General features: G+C 41.8%; 1 protein-coding gene across 6 annotated transcripts in view; it reads right to left on the bottom strand.

Moving 5' to 3' along the window:
• The window catches only part of SLC66A2 (solute carrier family 66 member 2), a 180823-nt gene that overhangs the window by 43191 nt on the left and 117264 nt on the right, over positions 1-20368 (bottom strand). The gene's annotated exons all lie outside the window — the stretch shown is intronic.

Raw genomic sequence — 20368 nt, 5'->3', positions numbered from 1 at the left:
TGATGACGTAGCGGTCTCCCTGGATATTAACATTGTTTATTATTTCTCTATAGATTTTTCAGTTCTGTAATGCCTTTGAAGGAACAATGCGCCCCTTTATCCATCCTGGCAGACATTGAGAATAAATAGGATAATTTGTTGGCAGATGGCATCACTGAAACAGGTGGCAAAAGAGTTTTTCTCATAAATGAATAAAAATACAATATATTTTGTGGAAATACAATGTACTTTATAGCAAGAAAAAAAATCTTTCATGCTATAGTCTGGATTAAGCTTATGATCGAAAAGAACGCCAACACGGCGTCCTTCCTGATCAAAGAGAACAATGCAGTGGCACAGCTCCCTCTTATCTTATCCCGTGACTCTAATCATTCAGATCAATCCAGGACAGGACAGAAGCTACCATGATCTTTACATCTCTACAGGTACACGGATGCTGTATGTCCTGGCTGGCTGGACTACTTTTAAGGTCATTTGATCATGCCTGGAGGAAACATCAAAATTTTAGCTCTAAACAGTGTGTAACAGAGCTATGTGGGTTGATGTAGCAGAAAAACTGACAATCGCTCTATTATCTCATTAATCTACCCTATAGCATTAAAACAAAGATAATGACACCTACACTTTTTGAAATCCCAAGGGGTTTAACCACTTGATGACCACCAATAAGTCTTTTTACTGACCTGCGTTATAAGAAACTAGCCTCCCCATACAGGTGGCAATCCTGTAGCCGTCGGCTGTACACTATAGCTGACAACTTGATGCATCAGCCACAATCAGTATTGGCACCGTCCATATCTGTTTAACCCCTTAGATGCTGCTGACAACAATGACTATCATATAAATGGTTAACAGTGTGGGGCTCCCTCTTCATCCCCATCGGCAACCTGCTGAGATCATGACTGTGCGCTCCTGATGTTTGCCATGGCAGTTCATGGCCAAATAATGGCCTTAAGGTACCGTCACACTCAGCGACGCTGCAGCGATATAGACAACGAGCCGACCTAAACTAGATCGCTGGAGCGTCGCTGTTTAGGTCGCTGTAGAGACGTCAAACACAGCAACTCCAGAACGATGCAGGAGCGATCCTGTGACGTAACGGCGACTCACTTCTCGTTCTCGCTGGTTGTTAGCTCCATGTCAAACAGCCGGAGTGTACCGATACGACACACATCTAGGAGCCCCTTGCTCGTTGCTGGCGTCGTTGCTTTTGATGTCAAACCTGACGATACACGCCGACCTGGCGACGAAATAAAGTTCTGGACTTCTAGCTCCGACCAGCGATGGCACAGCGAGATACAGATCGCTGCTGCGTGTCAAACACAACGAGATCGCTATCCAGGACGCTGCAACGTCACGGATTGTTGTCGTTCTCTTTGCAAAGTTGCTGAGTGTGACGGTACCATTAGAGTCTGCCGCCTACAGTGACCTGTTCAGAGGTTAGCGACATTTAGATGGAAAAAATACACATTTTCATTCTGGTCATGTCACTTTGTATTAAATTACTGAAAAGCACTTGAAGGGTTAATAAACTACCTGACTGCAGTTTTCAGTATGTCAAGGGGTGCGATTTTTAAAATGGTATCACTTTTGGGTGTTTCCCAATATATAGGAACCCTAAAGGCACTTCAACCCTGGATAAGTCCCTAAAAAAATAATTAATTTTTAAAATTTCCATGAAAAAAATGAAATATTGCTGCTACATATTTAAACCTCCTAAAATGCTAACAAAATAAAATAACATTTTACAAACGGTGCTGATTTAAAGCAGACGTGATAGAAATGTTATTTATTAATGTTTTTGTGTTGCATGACTAACTAGATTGAAGGGATAATCATTCAAAGTTTGGAAATTTCAAATTCTTTTTCATTTTTGTCAAATTTCTGATATTTTGTATAAGTAAACAAAACATATCGACCTAAATTTGCCATTATCATAAAGTATAATGTGCCACAAAAAAAATAAATCTCAAAATCACTAGGATTTATTGGAGCGTTCCAAAGTTATTACTACATAAAGGGACACTGGTCAGATTTTAAAAATGTGGCCCCCGTCACTAAGGGGCTAATTTGTTGAGAATGCATTTTTTCTGTTTTCTGCCATATACCGGTAAGCCTGGAATGCATCTTATAGTATGAGGTCTCCTACATTAAAAAAAATAAATTGTACTAAATGTTATTTAGGATTAAAAGTCCTCCGTACGGTAACAGCTTGTGTTGCACATGGGATCTAAGTATTTCTGAGAATTCGGCTCTTCATGTTGTTTTTACTGAGGATCATATTTTAAAACACTGGAGTTCAACAAACTGTTTACAGCCTTGCAAAACTCCACTTTGGACTTTATTTCTCTGCATAGTCCAGGATGTCATATATTAGATTAAGTACAGTCATTACATAGGCTGTGTATGAAATGGAATAACCACACTTCAGAGATGCACACATTCCCAAGACAATAATAATTTTAACAGTGATTTGTAAATGAAAGCTTTCCCACAGCTTTGCTTTCTGTAATTGATGTATAATAATAATATCCTATACATAAGGGAAATCAGGAACAGAGAAATGAGACCTCATAACAGGAGTTTGTTTTTTTAAGATAATTTGTGTAAAGGTCAATAAAATTGCTGATAGCTATTTGTTACGAATATTTCTCGTAGAATATACAATAAAGGCAAGGTTATATACAAATATTGGTGGAGCACTAACTCCATCACTCAACCATCACAGTCTTGTCACCCTCAATTCTGGCGGCTAGGAGACTGGATAATCTGTGGAATCAGTATATCAAAATAATATTCGTATACCTGACTAAATCAACGACCGTCAGCATGTACGTTCAATATCAGATATTAGATCTTCGTCACAAACTACAAAATGGAAAAAAGTACCAGAAACACATGGGCTACTTGCACACTGAACAAGTCTGTAGGAACAGGTTCACACCACCAAGAAACTTGAAGACACAAAAGAGCACAGTGAGGTCAAAAATACTCTGTTGTAAAAAAAAAAAAAATCACAGTAATAAGCAAGCGCTAGTCAAAAGATGGAAAAAAACAGGGTATTTAGTTGATACTTTTTTTGCAAAAAAAAATGTATCAACTAAATACCCTGTTTTTTTCCATCTTTTGACTAGCACTTACTTATTACTGTGATTTTTTTTTTAAACAGTATTTTGACCTCACTGTGCTCTTTTGTGTCTTCAAGTTCTTTGGTGGTGTGTGAACCTGTTCCTACAGACTTGTTCAATGTGCAAGTAGCCCATGTGTTTCTGGTTCTATAATTATTCTCTTGCTTCTACAAGACTGGGGAGTCCACCACTCCCGTGTGGGTCATTTGCACTAAACCTGTTCCATCTAGCAGGTCCACATGGATATTCCTTCTCTGAACCCTGCTTATACAGATGATCAGGTTTTTAAATACATCAGATAGGGATTATATACATTAGTTAGGACTGCTCTATATGGGTATACCTTGACGATTGGTGGAGCAGCTTAGTATACATTTTTTTGCAAAAAAACGTATCAACTAAATACCCTGTTTTTTTTCTCCATCTTTTGACTAGCACTTGCTTATTACTGTGATTTTTGTACAACAGAGTATTTTTGACCTCACTGTGCTCTTTTGTGTCTCCAAAATGGAAAAAAGTGCAGCTCTAAAAAGTGTATGGTGTCATAGATACGTGTAGAGCAAAAGGTGCATTTAAAAGGGACTGTCAGCACAGAATGACTGTTAAAACCAAGTATAGATGCTCAATAGCAAAGTAAGTGCTCAGCGTAGAGCGCCGAATAAATGATATGCCCAACGTTATGTAATATATTCCTAACAAAAGCTTCAACTCAATCCACAAAAAAAAGCAAGTTCCCACTCAGGTCTGTCATCTGTTAATGGAAAAAATGGGGAACTTCCACGTTACTGGAACAAAGGCTCTGGAAAAGCAAAATGGCTCCTCGACCCTCAAAAGAAATTCAGCAAATTCTGCGCTTCCAAATCCAAATTTGCCTCCCTTTTGAGCCCCAGTGTGTCTAAACCTCATTTAGCATCCACATGTTTGGCATTTCTGTAGTGATGAGAGCCTACCTAATTTAAGGGGGCATCTCCAGAAGCATGAGCTGGGCATAACGTCTTGGCGACTGCAACGTACTGGTCACTACAGCATACTGGTCACTACAACGGCAGTTTGCAATTTTCACTCAGCAACATCCATTTAGGTGTGAAGGGGTTAATAAATAGATCTTAGAATAAAGATAAGTTCCACAATTGGATGTGTTAAAAGAAAAAAAAAACTGTTTGTCCCGAGATTCTTATAAATGTGCCCCCCCACCTCCCCTTGTAATTGATGTGTCTGACCATGCAGGAAAAAAAATCAGATGCACCACAACTCCAGGGTAGGGGAGGAAGCAAAAGAGTATACAGATATTATAGCATGGAATCGCAGCAGATTCTTTCTGTGAAGTAAAAAGTTTTTATCCAAGCAGGGAATTGTTTTTCCCTCACAAAAATCAGCAGCTGATCTTATACTGTCCTGCCTGTATACTCTATTTTGCTTTCTCTATTTTGTTCTTGCACGGTCAGACACAGCCAGTACACAGTACATACCAGGGGCACATTTATAAAATTATCAGTACAGGAATATTTTTTAACATATCAAATTAAGAAACTTAATATTATTCCCTGATATATTGATAAAAGTCTACTTTGTTTGTGGGATAACCCTCTTTAATAACCTTATTGGTAGGTGTTGTAAGTGCATTTACTTCTGCACATGGAGCTCATATGCTATTATTAACCAAGATGTTTTGAGGATTTTATTCCCATTATTTCATCATTGACATGAATATGAATCCTGTGATTTTCATAATTTCATAACTATTGACTCTTGGTGTTGCAATTTGTTGAGGACTATATTTAGGTTAAATAAATATTAATTTAGATCTAGACAAAGGCTCTTTAATACCCTAAATCACGACATAGAATATCATTGACTCTGGAGATATGTCAACATACAAAGAATTTTCTAATAAATCTAAGGCCTTATTTTTGCAATGTTAATGTTGAAGAATAAGAATAAATACAAACACACACACACCTCAAAATTGAAACTTCTCAATCAAGAATGAAATTTCACGGCACAGGGTCAGACATTAGTGATTCGAAAAGTATGTAAAAATGAAAAAAATGATCAAAAAACATTTTGATGCAATCAGTATGAAGTAGGAGTGTAAAGCACGGAAATATACACAGTTACAGATCTAAAAAAAATATTCAAGAATGGATGATAAATTGGAGACAAATTGTAAATTTTTGATAGATGGAAAAACGAAAAAGGATGTGTGCCTGTAGCATGTATTGTCTGGTGTGTTCAGAACTGAGAATCTATGGCCATAAAAGTCCAGATCAAGACATTCCCCTAATCTGACACAGTTCTCTCTATTAATTTCTGTGAGTATTCCAAAGATAGCAACTATTAAAAGTAAGCAAATAAATTTGTCAATACTAGACACATCAGTATCCTGTGGTCCCTGGACAGGAGTCCTGTTATTCAGTTAGTGTATTGCCGGCATCTTTAGCTTGTCTTTAGATTAGCCAGCCTGGCGAGCTGTTGACATGATGTACACAGAATGCCCAACTAGGCCGATTAATTTTAGAGAAGTCCAAAAAATGCCAGTAGGTAGGAGGTAGTGATAAAATACCGGTGTGGCTGCTGAACCAGGGTCCTGCAAGTCAATTCGCTCATCCTTACTGAGTATGTCTGCTCCATTATTGTCTGAGCTCCCATCCAAAGGCAAAGAAAAGAGCTGCACAGCCACCTTTCTCTTCCCAGAGGCAATATTAGGTTTCAATCTCAATGTATACACAGAGAAAAATACAATCTGTCAAAAAAAATAATAAAAGCAATAGTCTAACCTAACAGATTCCATCTTATCTATAGATGGAAGAATAGTCTTTAAAATTAGACTGCTCTATAAATTATAATCACAAGCTGCATGCTCAAATATCAGTCCACCCAAGAAACAAAGGGAAGAAAACAAGTTCATTGGCTTCAACTTTCAAGCAAATTCTGTGACAAAATAAGTTAGGCACGTACTGGACTTACAATTTTATAATGCATAAAATAGTAAGCCTGCAGCAAAGAGAAAAACAACCAAATATTATAAGAAAAGAAATAAACTACAAAAAGGTATTCTTCGTAACCTTAAAGAAAATTTGCTCCATTTGACAGTATAAAACGATTTATGATTTTAATTACAATACATACTAAATGTAGTTCAAAGAAGCAACTACTGAGAGCATGACTCCTAATCCCCAAGGACAATCCACAAAGCTATATTACAATAAAAATGATAACTAAATACAACCCCCAAAAAATGTTGGGAATGTGTAAAATGCAAAGAAAACAAGAAAGCAAGAATCCAACGATTTGGCAAACTCTTATAGCCATGTTTTCTTCACATAGAACACATCAGAAGTTGAAAGTTAGGCTGGAAAAAGTAAGTGGTACTAATGAAAAAAGCTGGCGGGTCAGGTCACATGATAATTTCATAAAAAAAGATCATGTTCGAGAGGCAAAGTCTCTCACAAGCAAAGATGGTTGGAGGTTCTCACCAATGTGAAGAACTCTGTAAAAATTGTTCCACAATTTTTTACAAGAAATGTTCCTCCATGTAAAATTGTAAAGACACTGAATATCACACCATCTACAGTACATAGTATGAAACGATTCAGAGATTATTGAAAAATCCATGTGTAAAAGAGACAAGACCAATGTTCAATATTGTAAGCTCATAATCTACAGGCCCTCAAGCAGAAAGGCATTAAAAGCAAACATGATTAGGCAGAGGAAATCACTTCAAGGGCTAATAAATATTTCCACAAATCGTTATCTGAACACAGTTCACTAAAAAAATCCACAAATCTAAGTGAAAACTAATCACTCAAAATTGAAGCAACATATCAATACAACCCAGAAACAATGCCTTCTTCTCTGGGCCAAAGCTCTTAAAATGGACAGATTCAAAATGGAAAACTGTTCTGTGGTCAGGTGAATCAATATTTGAAATGCTTTATGGAAACCACAGATTTAAGAGAAGAGGGACCATCTAGCTTGTTATCCATTCACAATTCAGTTAGTGACTATGGCATGGGCAGCTTACACATCTTGAAAATCACCATCAATGCTGAGCAGTATATAAAAGGTTATAGAACAACTTATGCTCCCATCCAGACAATGTCTATTTCAGGGAAAGCTTTGCATATTTCGCCAGGAAAATATTAAAACATCATTTTAACAAAATGGCTTCCCAGAAGAAAAGTTCAGATAATGAAATTGAAGACTGCAGTTTAAACCTTTCAGCAATAGAAAACATTGAGCATGTTAAAATGTAAAATCCGGCAAAGATGACCCAAAAGCGAGAAGCTGACATGAGACAAGAATGGGACAACATTCCTCACCCAAAACTCCAGCAATTAATCTCCTCACTTCCCAGATGTTTAAAGAATGTTATAAAAATAAAGGGGATTGGCATATAATGGCAGGCAAAGTCTTGCCCCAACAATTTTGAGATGTGTTACTGCCATCAATTTCTAAATGACTATTTGTCATTTAATTTGAAAAAAATAACTTGCAACTTCTGATATGTGTTCTATGTTCTGTTGTGAAAAGGAAACACAAACACCACAATTCAATCACATTTCTGTGAAGTCAACCCGTCCAGTTATTAAGCAACATGGATTGTGAATCAATTCCCCCTACAGTTGTGCAAATGGAACAGACAAGAAGTAGAAATGATAGGCAATTAGCGAGACAACTCCTATAAAATTAGTGGTTCTGCAGTTCAGCTAGTGATCACAGAATTTCTCTGTTCTTATCCTTTTTGGCTGTTTTGGTCACTTTTGCACTGTCATTGCTCTCACCCCTAGAGGAACAGTACAGTAGGAAGAGGCGGCATCTACAACCTACAGAAGTTGACCAGGTAGTGCAGCTCATCTAGGATGGCATATCAATGCGAGCAGTGGCAAGAAGGTTAGCTGTGTGTCAGCAGTGTCCAGAGCATGGAGCAGATACCAGGAGACAGGCCAGTACACCAGGAGACGTGGAGGGGGCCAAAGAAGGGCAACAACCTAGAAGAAGGACCACTCTACCTCCTCCTTTGTGCAAGGAGGAGCAGCGCCAGAGCCCTGCAAAATGACCTCCAATAGGCCACTAACATCCAAGTATTCGCTCCAACCGTCAGAAACAGACTCCATGAGGGTGGTAAGAGGGCCCGACATCCACAAGTGGGTGTTGAGCTTGCAGCCCAACACAGTGAAGAATAATTGGCATTTGCCAGAGAACACCAAGATTGGCAGATTCAATATTAGTGCCCTCTCACGACAGACGTGAGTCTGGAGACGCCGTGGAGAACGTTCTGATGCCTGCAACATCCTCCAGCATCCCCGGTTTGGCAGTGGGTCAGTAATGGTGTGGGGAGGCATTTCTTTGGAGGGACGCACAGCTCTCCATGTGCTAGCCAGAGGCATCCTGTCATTACGTACTAAGATGAGTTCCTCAAACCCATTTTAAGACCATATGCAGGAGCACTGGGCCCAGGTCTACTTCTGATGGATGCTAGGCCTCATGTGGCTGAAGTGTGTCAGCAGCTCCTGAATGATGAAGGCATTGATGCTATTGACTGGCCTGCCCATTCCCAAGACCTGAATCCAATCGAGCACATCTGGGACATCATGTCTCATTCCATCCACCAACGCCACATTGCACCACAGACTGCCCAGGAGTTGACTGATGCTTTAATCCAGGTCTGTGAGGTGATCCCTCAGGAAAACATCTGCCGCCTCATCTGGAGCATGCCCAGGAGTCGTAGGGAGGCCATACAGGCATGTGGAGGCCACACACATTACTGAGCATCATTTAGTGGTCTTGAGGAATTTCCACTGAAGTTGGATCAGCCTGTAATTTGATTTTCCACTTTGATTTTGAATATCATTCCAAATCTAGACTTCAATGGGATATTAATTTTGATTTACATTGATAATTTAAATGTTTTATTGTTCTCAATGCATTCCACTATGTAATCGAGTCAAGATTTCCAAATGGGATATTTCATTTAATGATATATAGGATGTGATATTTTAGTGTTTCCTTTACTTTTTTGAGAAGGTGTATATATGAGAACAAAAACTGCTTGGGTGTATGCAGGAATAAGCACAAAAAGGCAAACTCAAAAATTGTATACAGTATAACAGAACAGTTAGACTGTGGGTGAGAGTTTTTAATCCATCATAAAATATAGAAGGGTGGTGTCAGAATAGGACCAATCAATAAAATATATTTTATGGGGTACTTCCAAAAGTCAAACCATAGTTGCCACATTTTCATATACTTGTGATATGAGCATAGTTCTAAATGGAAGAGTTCTTCCAATATGACCACTTAACGAGATTTTTGAAACCATAACTTACAAAGTTCTCTCCGGAGACGATAAACTATCACCTCTAATATTGATAAGTGGTAAGTTGTATATCAGTGCGAACTGCTGCAATGTGCACAGATTGACATAACAGGGCAGTTTTTTCACTTTTTAGAATTGAGTGGCGGTACACCTTTCCCAAGTTAGAATGGACCAGCAGATGTGTAACAGCGTTAAAAGTGCCATGTTCTGTCAATCAGTGCAGGTGCCAGTGATCACACTCCAAACAATCAACAGGTTAGAGAAACCTTACCCCTTAGACCTCAGTCCAGAGCCTCTCACCTAGCCAAATCAATTCTCATGCTTTGCACTGATGAGGGCCAATAGCCCGACACACCGTGTCTGCAAATTGAGATACTGATTTGGCTTTTATCCCAAGTCATATTACAAGACTCGTTGAAGGGTTGATTGTGACTTGTAGGATCCCTACTTCCAACAGGTGGCGCTATAGATTTCAAGTCCTCTTTTTCTCTGAAGAGGCAATTTGCAGCTCGTAATATAAAAACTAATTAATGAAAAACTTCAGTTTTGCAAAAAATCTAAGACAAAAAGAAAACGAATGTATTTATTATATAGGAGAGGGAGAAGAGAGGGAGAAGAGAGGGAGAAGAGAGGGAGAAGAGAGGGAGAAGAGAGGGAGAAGAGAGGGAGAAGAGAGGGAGAAGAGAGGGAGAAGAGAGGGAGAAGAGAGGGAGAAGAGAGGGAGAAGAGAGGGAGAAGAGAGGGAGAGGAGAGGGAGAGGAAGAGGAGAGTGAGAGAAGAGGGAGAGGAGAGGGAAAGGAGAGGGAGAGAAGAGGGAGAGAGAGAGGGAGAGATTTCCCCCCCCCCCCCCCCCAGGTTGGAAAATGCTTCCGGGCATGCTCAAATGTAAAAACAGGATCCGTCCATAGGCTCCCATTCTGTGGAACGACTTATGACGTAGGAGGCGTCCAGGCCCGTTTTACCACTGCAGACAAAAAAAGTTTCTTTAAACGTTTTTTTTCCAAAAGACGGCCAGTCAAATTCCGCAGGATCCAGTGCACGACGGACGACACGTGTGGCCATCCATCGCTAAGGCTACTTTCACACTTAAGTTTTTTCTTTTTTTAACACATCGCAATGCGTCGTTCTGTGAAAAAAAAGCATCCTGCAAAGTTGCCCGCAGGATGCATTTTTTTCACATAGACTTGTATTACCGTGCATCGCGACATATGGACACACGTTCCATACGTCGTGCACTGGATGCGTCGGTATTTGGCGGACCCCATATAAAACACACAAGGAGGGCACCATCAAAAATATATAATATTAAAGGGATCTACCTGCAGCTAGTCTATATCAAAAAGTGAAACAACCAAAGAACAAGGACACTTGCACAGAAGCAGGGATCACCTTTTAACAAATTTTATTATTGCACACAAAACCCACAACAAATACATTTAAAATAGCATTATCGCTGCTTGGTGTGGTTACAACCAAACAGTGACACCATCTGGCCTAATATCACCAAATAACCAAGTATACAGGATCATGGGGTACCATAATTTGGACACAAAATAGAAAAACTCGTTAACATTACCCAACAACAGTTACAGTGTGGTATTTGGCGGACCGTCGTAGCAAAAAAACGTTCAAGGGAACGTTTTTTCGTACGTCTTGTCCTGCATTTTTTGCTGCGCATGCACGGCCTTAACTCCTCCCCCTCCTCCCTAAGACTTTATTATGGGCAGCGGATGCGTTAAAACACTGCGTCCGCTGCCAACGTTGTGCTAAAAACTCCAACGTCCGTCGGTATGTCGCGCTGACGCTTAGCGATGGCCGCGTACCGAAGGAAGTCTGAAAGAAGCCTAATACAAGTCTATGAGAAAATGCAGGATCCTGCAAATTTTTTTGCAGGATCCGGTTTTCTCAAAAAACGACATATCTCGACGGGACTACAAAGACGTTAGTGTGAAAGAGGCCTAAGTCCTATGATGGACAATGGGCGTGCACTAGCAATGTGCCGTCATTGAGTGATGGACCCCGAGACGCGGGCGGCAGCGTTTCCGGGTCCGTCACTGCTAGCACAGATAGAGCATCTGCTAGCTGTATCTGCACTAGCGCGATGGAATGTCGGCACTTGCGTTAACAGCAGCCCGTTAACGCATGTGTTGAACAGGCTGCTGTTAACATAATGTGAACCTAGCCTAAAGGACAGCAGCAGTCTATAGAAGGATGCAAAAGTAAGGGAGCAACAAGTGTGTGCAATGTGAGGAGATTGGGAAAAGGGTGTTGACTTCACTCATCCTATGATGAGCCATTTAAAACATCATCCAAGTGATTACACTAAAGAAGCCATGGCAAGTATGGTGAATCATCATTGGCTAACACTAGAGTTAATCAGGCTGCTGCTGCTGCATGTCTCTGCCTGTGCCCTCAACAATCCAGGAAAAACTGTCAAGGACGCAACCTAAGGCAATTATACTAATTTCAGGGACTGCAGATTGATTTCATACAGTAACAACAAAGGCACATATGAGTATGCCCTTGTCTGTGTGGATCTCTTTTCAAGATGGCCCGAGGCCTGCCCTTGGGCAAAAACAACCACGAAAACTCTAGCCAAGAAGCTGATGTCTAAAGTGGTCTGTCAATATGGGGTTGTCGGTGGTAACCGAATGCGACAGGGGAACATGTCATAGGAAAAGTACTAGGAAAGGTTTTAGAGGACTTAGTAATACAGCATACATTGTACATCCTATACCATTTTCAGACCAGTGACAATAATGGGACACGTAAATGAAAGATTCTGAAAATGGTTGCACATAGCAGGAAGCGATGGATTAAAGTGTCTGCCAGTAGCTTTATATTTAGTCAGAACTAGAGATTAGCAGATTGTTCTGCCCAACCCTGGTCTACGTTCGTGCTGTCAGGCCAAGGATAGGTGCTAAAGGAATTTCTTTACTCTCCGGGACCCCAGGCTTGGCTTGCATTTCAGCGCAGCCTCTCTCTTTTTATCAATTAAATTTGTACGTTTTTTTCTTTTTCTGTAAATACTTAAACAAAAGATTATTAAACAAGAACAATTACAACCCCTTCCCACCACTCCCCTCCCACAAGAAACCCACCCTTCCCCAATTCCCCTATTACACACAGTGCAATGTAAACCTTGAAGTAAGGCTTTGTTCAAATACCTTGCGATTCCAAATGTGCCTGTGAGTGGCGCTTTCACTGTCCGCTCACCCCTATCACATGACAGCAGCGGAGTCCGGTGAGGTCACGTCAACTTCCAGAACTGGAAGCTAGCCCGGCATCACCAAGTCTGGAACCAGTCAACTCAAGTGACTGGGCTATGGGCAGAGCTTCTCCACGAAGCACAGCCCAGCACCACGCGCACTGCATAAGCTTTTTTATTTTTTTAAATCGGGGCCAAGCGTGGGGTATGAGAAGGAGTTGTCCAAGTAATGGAATTCTTTAAATGGAACCTGTCACCCCCAAAATCGAAGATGAGCTAAGCCCACCGGCATCAAGGGCTTATCTAAAGAATTCTGGAATGCTGTAGATAAGCCCCCGATGTATCCTGAAAGATGAGAAAAAGAGGTTAGATTATACTCACCCAGGGGCGATCCCGCTGCGGTGGGCGTCGCGGTCCGGTCGAGGGCCTCCCATCTTCTTACGATCACGTACTCTCTGACCTTTCCAGGCACCTGCACACTGCAATACTTTGCTCTGCCCTCAACAGAGCAGACAAAGTACGCCTGCACTGGAGCCGCAGCGTGAAGACAAGAAGAGGATGTCTTCGTAAGAAGATGGGAGGCCCCGGACCGCACTGCAACACCCATCGGACCGTACCGCAGCGGGACCGCCCCGGGTGAGTAATCTAACCTCTTTTTCTCATCTTTCAGGATACATTGGGGGCTTATCTACAACATTACAGAATGCTGTAGATAAGCCCCTGATGCCGGTGGGCTTAGCTCATCTTCGATTTTGGGGTAACAAATTCCCTTTAATGTTGTCAGGAAAGATGGAAGCTTGGATTAGGGATTAATGAAGCGTGGCAAGGTTATAAAGTCTATTTTACTGAGAATTTTAATAGACAATCCAATAAAACATTAATCAAAAGGGAAAGCTAAATGTTCTCCTGTCTAATAGCCAGCTCCCTTCTTACTCACACACACACACAACTTTTCACAAGTCAACAGAGGTGTCAATAGGCGACATATGCAATGCTATATTATACATTATACAGGCAGATGTTGTAAAGTTTTTGCACATACCGGTACTTTGAAGACTGCATGAAGGAGGCAACAAGAGGGGGCATTATTTTGGAAAACTCCCCTGCCCCACACACAAAGATGCAGCAGAAAGTTTTATTATATGCATTTTTCGTTTCACTTTAAGGCCTCATTCACACATACGGTATATCGTAATTGTTTCAGAATGGTTTCAGTATTTTTTAACTATTTTTCGTGACATTTTTGTATTGTAACTTTTTAATCATGTTTTTTTTATGGCAGTATTTGATTTCTATAGAAAAACCCGGGAATGGAAAAAAAAAAAAAAAAAAAGAAAGAATCATGCCAGTCCTGAGTATGTAAACTATTCAATATTTTTTTTATAGTCTTTAAAGTAACACGTGGCCACAGCAATATAGCAGGTCATTTTTAATTTAAATGATTAATGCACATACATACACACTATTTGCAGAAATTGTTAAAGAAGGCAAGTAAACAAAGGAGAAATATAAAAATGTGAACAAAAAATTATGAATGCAAGGGAAAAAAAGGTGGAAAATGATGTGAGACAAAGCAGAAAGAGAACATATAAAATTAAAATGATTAAAAAAAACTATTCACCGGAGTATGCAAAACTTTAAAACCTTTAGGAGATGTTCATATTGCTGACTTGCTATAAAATATCTGACCATCCATAGAAAGCAATAGAAAAACAACCCAATGGGTTAGATGCCAGAAGCAAGTTTCTAGGTGGTTTGACTAACTGACTCCTGAGATTTACCCAGACCGGCTACACATAAAAAATGTCATTCACACCCCCCTATGTTCCCTTCTTGGAAAATTCTCATTACGGAGAGCTCTGGGATCACCTAGTCTACAATGCTGTTTGCCAGCTAGGAACAAATGTAAATACTTTTACTCGTCAAATTGTAGCAGTTCAATAGTACGCTCGAAAATTACATCTGATGAACGGACAATTAATGTAACCCCTTCTCTGGTCACACCTATTTCTATAGTCTCCAGTGGTGATGAGCGACCTTGCTTGGATAAGGTGTTATCCGAGTGTAGTCGTGTGCTAGCCGAGTGTTCTGTCTCCGCCATCTAATATTGTTACCCTGATTATCTGTTTGCGTAATTGCAGGTTTCTCAGTATGAATGTTCATATCTTTATTTGTTTTTAGTGCTTTGGCTCCCTCTAGCGGTCAGAGTTATGTTGGCAGTTCAATCTTGTTTTTGTATTATCCATGTCTGATTCTCCTCCTCCTTTGCAATGCATTATGGTAGCTCAGCCTCCATTTACCTCCATTTTTCCTTTCACTTTCTTCGGTTTGCCTTCAAGGAAAGACGCTTCACTTCATCCCCCTTGCGATTGCATTGCCGGTATGTCTTTATGCTTCCTATAGATATTTCTGCTCTATATTAGCTTAGTTTAACCAGTTGTACTCCTAGTTTAGTCACTAGCTTTCTAAATGTTATGCATAATGTATATCATGTGTATTATGTATCTGTTCTATGCCATGCACTGATTCTATGTATATCATTGTTCACAGTTTCACCGCATCAATATACCACTACGTTTAATAAAGCACAGACTCAACCACAGTCTCCTTATTTGACCTCCGGTATAGCGGTTTAGCTGACTGTATAACTAAGTATGAGCCTGCCTCATTTAGTGAGGACAGAACAGTGAAACGGCAGCCATCCAACTAGTGGGATTCAAGTTACCGGCTACTCAGAGACTAAATACAGCTACAGCAATCTCTGCACAGCCAAGCACTTTCCCAAGACACCATGTCTCACAAATCGCATAGGACAAGATCTGTTACTTCCGTCTCCTCAAAGACAACATCCATCAGCAGCGCTGTCGCCATTGCCCGCGCAAATGCTGAAGCTGCCAAAATACGAGCGAGCTTTGCTGACCAAGAGATGCAACTTAAATTAGAAAAAGCACGCCTAGATGACGAAGAGAGAAGGTCGCGCTTAGAGAGAGCCAATCAAGAGAGAAGGTTGCAGTTAGGAAAAGCACGCATAGATGATGAGAGAGCCGATCAAGAGAGAAGGTTGCAGTTAGAAAAAGCACGCATAGATGATGAGAGAGCCGATCAAGAGAGAAGGTCGCAGTTAGAGAAGGCACGTGTGGATGCCGCCTTAGAAAGCCTAGCAGCAAAAAGGGAAGCTGCCGCAGCCCTCGCCGAAGCAGAATCGCTAGAAGCCGCGCAAAATCCCAAGCTGCATACCCAAAGCAGTACGTCGAGTCTGGAGTTTCCACTGCAAGACTCACCAAAACGCACATCTCAGTATGTTAATGACCTTCCTGATCCAAACTATAACCCTGAACCAGTACCAAAACCAGAATACGACACCTCCAGCGAAGTGAGCGAGAGTCGTCACGAGGCTCAGGACAGAAACAAACTCGAAAATGTGAGGCAAAACAACTCTGCTAATGACTACCTTGCCCCTCATCAGGTAACCAACGTGGATCACCCTGCTGACGCACCGTACATCAGGCCGAAGCAATACGACACCGGCTGGCGCCACCATGAGGACACTAACAGGTACGAACGCACCTCACATCACTATCAGGGCGACCCATCACCAGTATACTCTGCTGACAACAGGTTCACGACAGAATTTGCCAAGTTCTTCACACGACGTGAACTGGTTGCCAAGGGACTCATGAAATTCACTGACCGAGCTGAAGGTTACAGAGCTTGGAAAGCTTCCTTCCAAAATGTCATTAGAGACTTGGGGCTGCAACACAGGGAAGAGATAGACCTGTTAGTCAAATACCTGGGAGAAGAGTCAGTCAAACACGCAGTAAGGATCAGAGACATTAATATAAACCGCCCTGAGACTGGCCTCAAAGAGATCTGGAAAAAGCTGGATGAGTGTTACGGCTCAGCAGAAGTAATAGAAAGAGCCTTGTTCAAAAGAATCGATGACTTTCCTAAAATATCTAACAAAGGTCTCCAGAAACTTAGAGAGCTAAGCGACTTGCTAAAGGAAGTCCAAGTTGCCAAATACGAGGACAACCTACAGGGACTTGCATTTCTCGACACAGCCAGAGGTGTTAACCCTATAGTCCAGAAGTTGCCCTACAACCTACAGGAGAGGTGGCTCACACATGGTTCCACGTACAAATACAAACACAGCGTTCCATTCCCTCCCTTCTCCGTTTTTGTAGACTTCATACACCAACAAGCGAGAATTAGAAACGATCCCAGCTTTGACTTTGCAATACCATATGCCACACCGTCACCACCTGCAAATCCACGCAGAACATCTGTGGAAGTACACAAGACTTATGTTTCTTCTCCAGGTTCTAATTACAGGTCTGCTGGCTGCTCCCAATCAGAGACAAAGGTGCAGGACCCTGACAAGCAGTGCCCTCTTCATCAGAAGCCTCATCCTCTCCTGAAATGCAAAGCCTTCAGAGGAAAATCTATGCCAGATCGCAGAAGCTTCCTGAAAGAAAACGGTATCTGCTACAAGTGCTGCTCGTCCACAGCTCATCTCGCCAAGGATTGCAAGGTCAGTGTAAAATGCACAGAATGTGGCACCACAGACCATAACACGGATCTACACCCTGGCCCAGCTCCATGGAGTACACAAAACACGCCTGCTGACAGTGAGCATGGCGGGGAGGAAAGGAACACTGATACAGCTACGCCAGAGATCACTTCACAATGCACCGAGGTCTGCAAAGGGACAATAGACAGTAGGTCCTGTTCAAAAATATGCCTCGTCAAAGTATACCCGAAGGGCCATAGAGACTAAGCTGTAAGACTATATGCTATCTTGGATGATCAAAGTAATCGATCCTTGGCTAGATCAACGTTCTTTGACCTATTCAACATCAAAGGGCCAAGCACTCCCTACTCCTTAAAGACGTGTGCAGGTACTGTGACAACAGCAGGCAGGAAAGCTACTGACTACCAGATCGAGTCTTTAGACGGACAATTCTGCCTACCACTTCCTACGATCATCGAATGTAACCAGATCCCAGACAATAGATCTGAAATCCCTACACCAGATGTAGCAATCCATCACGCTCACTTAAAACGAATAGCACACCTTATACCAGAACTCGACCATCAGGCCCAGATAATTCTGCTGTTGGGGAGAGATATCCTGCAGGTTCATAAAGTGAGACGTCATATCAATGGACTCCACAATGCTCCCTATGCCCAAAGGCTAGACCTAGGATGGGTCATAATTGGCAACGTATGCTTGGGACGCATGCACGCCCCATCTTCTGTGACAAGCATGCTGACAAATACATTGGAGAAAGGACGTCCATCTCTGTTTCAACCTTGTAACAATGAGTTCCATGTCAGGGAACTGCCACACAGCATCCAACTGCCCAACCATCTAATAGACTTTACTCACGACAGCAGTATAGTGTCGGGAAGCTATGAGGATCAGTTAGGGTGCACAGTCTTCCAGAGAACAAAGCAGGACAACCAAGTGGCAATGTCGGTAGAGGACAAGTTGTTCTTAGAGGTAATGGACAAGGGACTCGTTAAAGATGAGACCAACAGCTGGGTCGCACCTCTTCCCTTCAAAACCCACAGACCACGTCTACCGAGCAACAGAAATCAGGCATTACAACGTTTCTCCTCTCTCAAACGTAATCTGCAAAAGAAACCAGAGATGAAAGATCACTTTTTCTCCTTCATGTCAAAGATTTTTGAAAACGGTCACGCAGAACTAGCTCCCACTCTCAAAGACTCTGAAGAATGCTGGTTCCTACCCATGTTCGGAGTATACCACCCTAAGAAACCAGGCCAGATCAGAGTCGTGTTTGATTCCAGTGCTAAATTTAATGATGTCTCCCTGAATGACGTTCTGCTGACAGGACCAGACCTCAATAACAAACTACTGTATGTACTTATGCGCTTCCGTAAGGATTCCATTGCCTTCATCGCTGACATCCAGCAAATGTTCCATTGTTTCCTTGTGAGAGAGAGAGACAGGAACTTCCTAATATTCTTCTGGTACAGAGACAATGATCCTACTAAAGAAGTCACAGAGTATCGCATGAGAGTGCACATCTTTGGCAACAGTCCTTCACCTGCAGTCGCCATTTACGGACTCAAAAGGTCGGCTCAGGAAGGAGAAGCAGAATACGGAGCAGATGTCAGACAATTCATAGAAAAGGACTTATGTCGACGACTGTCTAAAAGCCATGCCTTCAAATGAGACTGCCATCAGTCTTCTCAGGAGAGCTCAGGACATGCTTGCCTGCTTGAACCTTAGGCTTCATAAAATAGCCTCAAACAGCCAAGAACTCATGGAAGCGTTCCCTTCTCAGGACCTATGTAATGGTCTCAGAGACCTGGACCTGGGGTCAGACCCCGCACCAATGCAACGCAGCCTCTGGCTTCTCTGGAATCTACAATCAGACACTTTCACCTTTCAGGTCAGCCAGGAAGAAAGGCCTTTCACACGTAGAGGCGTCCTGTCTACCATCAACAGTCTGTACGACCCCTTGGGTTTCGCAGCTCCTGTTACTATACAAGGCAAGGCCCTACTAAGAGACTTAACTAGGGAAACATCTGACTGGGATGCACCTCTGCCACCTGATAAGAGGATCCAGTGGGAAGAGTGGAAGAACTCGTTAGCGGCACTCTCCAACTTGCGTATGCCAAGACCATACACCCCTGTGCCATCTACTGAGATACAGAGCCAAAGACTGTACGCATTTGCAGATGCTTCTGTCAAAGCAATTGCCGCTGTTGCCTACCTCAAAACTGTAGACTCCAAATATCAGTGCCACATTGGTTTCGTCATGGGAAAGGCCAAACTCGCACCACAACCAGAGCACACTATACCCAGGTTAGAGCTTTGTGCCGCAGTCTTAGCCGTTGAGTTAGCGGAGTTCATCGCATCCGAAATGGATATCGACCTGACACAGGCCAAATTCTACTCAGACAGCAAAGTAGTCCTGGGATATATCCACAACGAAACCAGGCGATTCTACGTTTATGTCAATAACAGAGTGCTACGAATCAGGAGATCAGTTCATCCAAAGCAGTGGCATTACATACCCACAGACCAGAATCCCGCAGATCATGCAACTAGAGCAGTTGACGCAAGTCGACTAGGAAGCACAACGTGGCTCTCTGGACCAAAACTATTGTACATTGAGGAATGTTTTCCAGACACCTTTGAACTAGTAGGAGAGGACTCAGATGCTGAAATCCACCCTCAGGTGTCTACACTACATACAATGACCTCTGTTATCCAACTTGGATCTTGCAGGTTCAACAGATTCTTTATTTGTTTTTAGTGCTTTGGCTCCCTCTAGCGGTCAGAGTTATGTTGGCAGTTCAATCTTGTTTTTGTATTATCCATTATCTGATTCTCCTCCTCCTTTGCAATGCATTATGGTAGCTCAGCCTCCATTTCCCTCCATTTTTCCTTTCACTTTCTTCAGTTTGCCTTCAAGGAAAGACGCTTCACTTCATCCCCCTTGCGATTGCATTGCCGGTATGTCTTTATGCTTCCTATAGATATTTCTGCTCTATATTAGCTTAGTTTAACCAGTTGTACTCCTAGTTTAGTCACTAGCTTTCTAAATGTTATGCATAATGTATATCATGTGTATTATGTATCTGTTCTATGCCATGCACTGATTCTATGTATATCATTGTTCACAGTTTCACCGCATCAATATACCACTACGTTTAATAAAGCACAGACTCAACCAC

The sequence above is a fragment of the Ranitomeya imitator genome, chromosome 6 (genome assembly GCF_032444005.1).
Source record: "Ranitomeya imitator isolate aRanImi1 chromosome 6, aRanImi1.pri, whole genome shotgun sequence".
Taxonomy (NCBI): Eukaryota; Metazoa; Chordata; class Amphibia; order Anura; family Dendrobatidae; genus Ranitomeya; species Ranitomeya imitator.
Note: the sequence above shows the minus strand (reverse complement) of the source record. Positions and strands in the feature narration are given on the sequence as shown.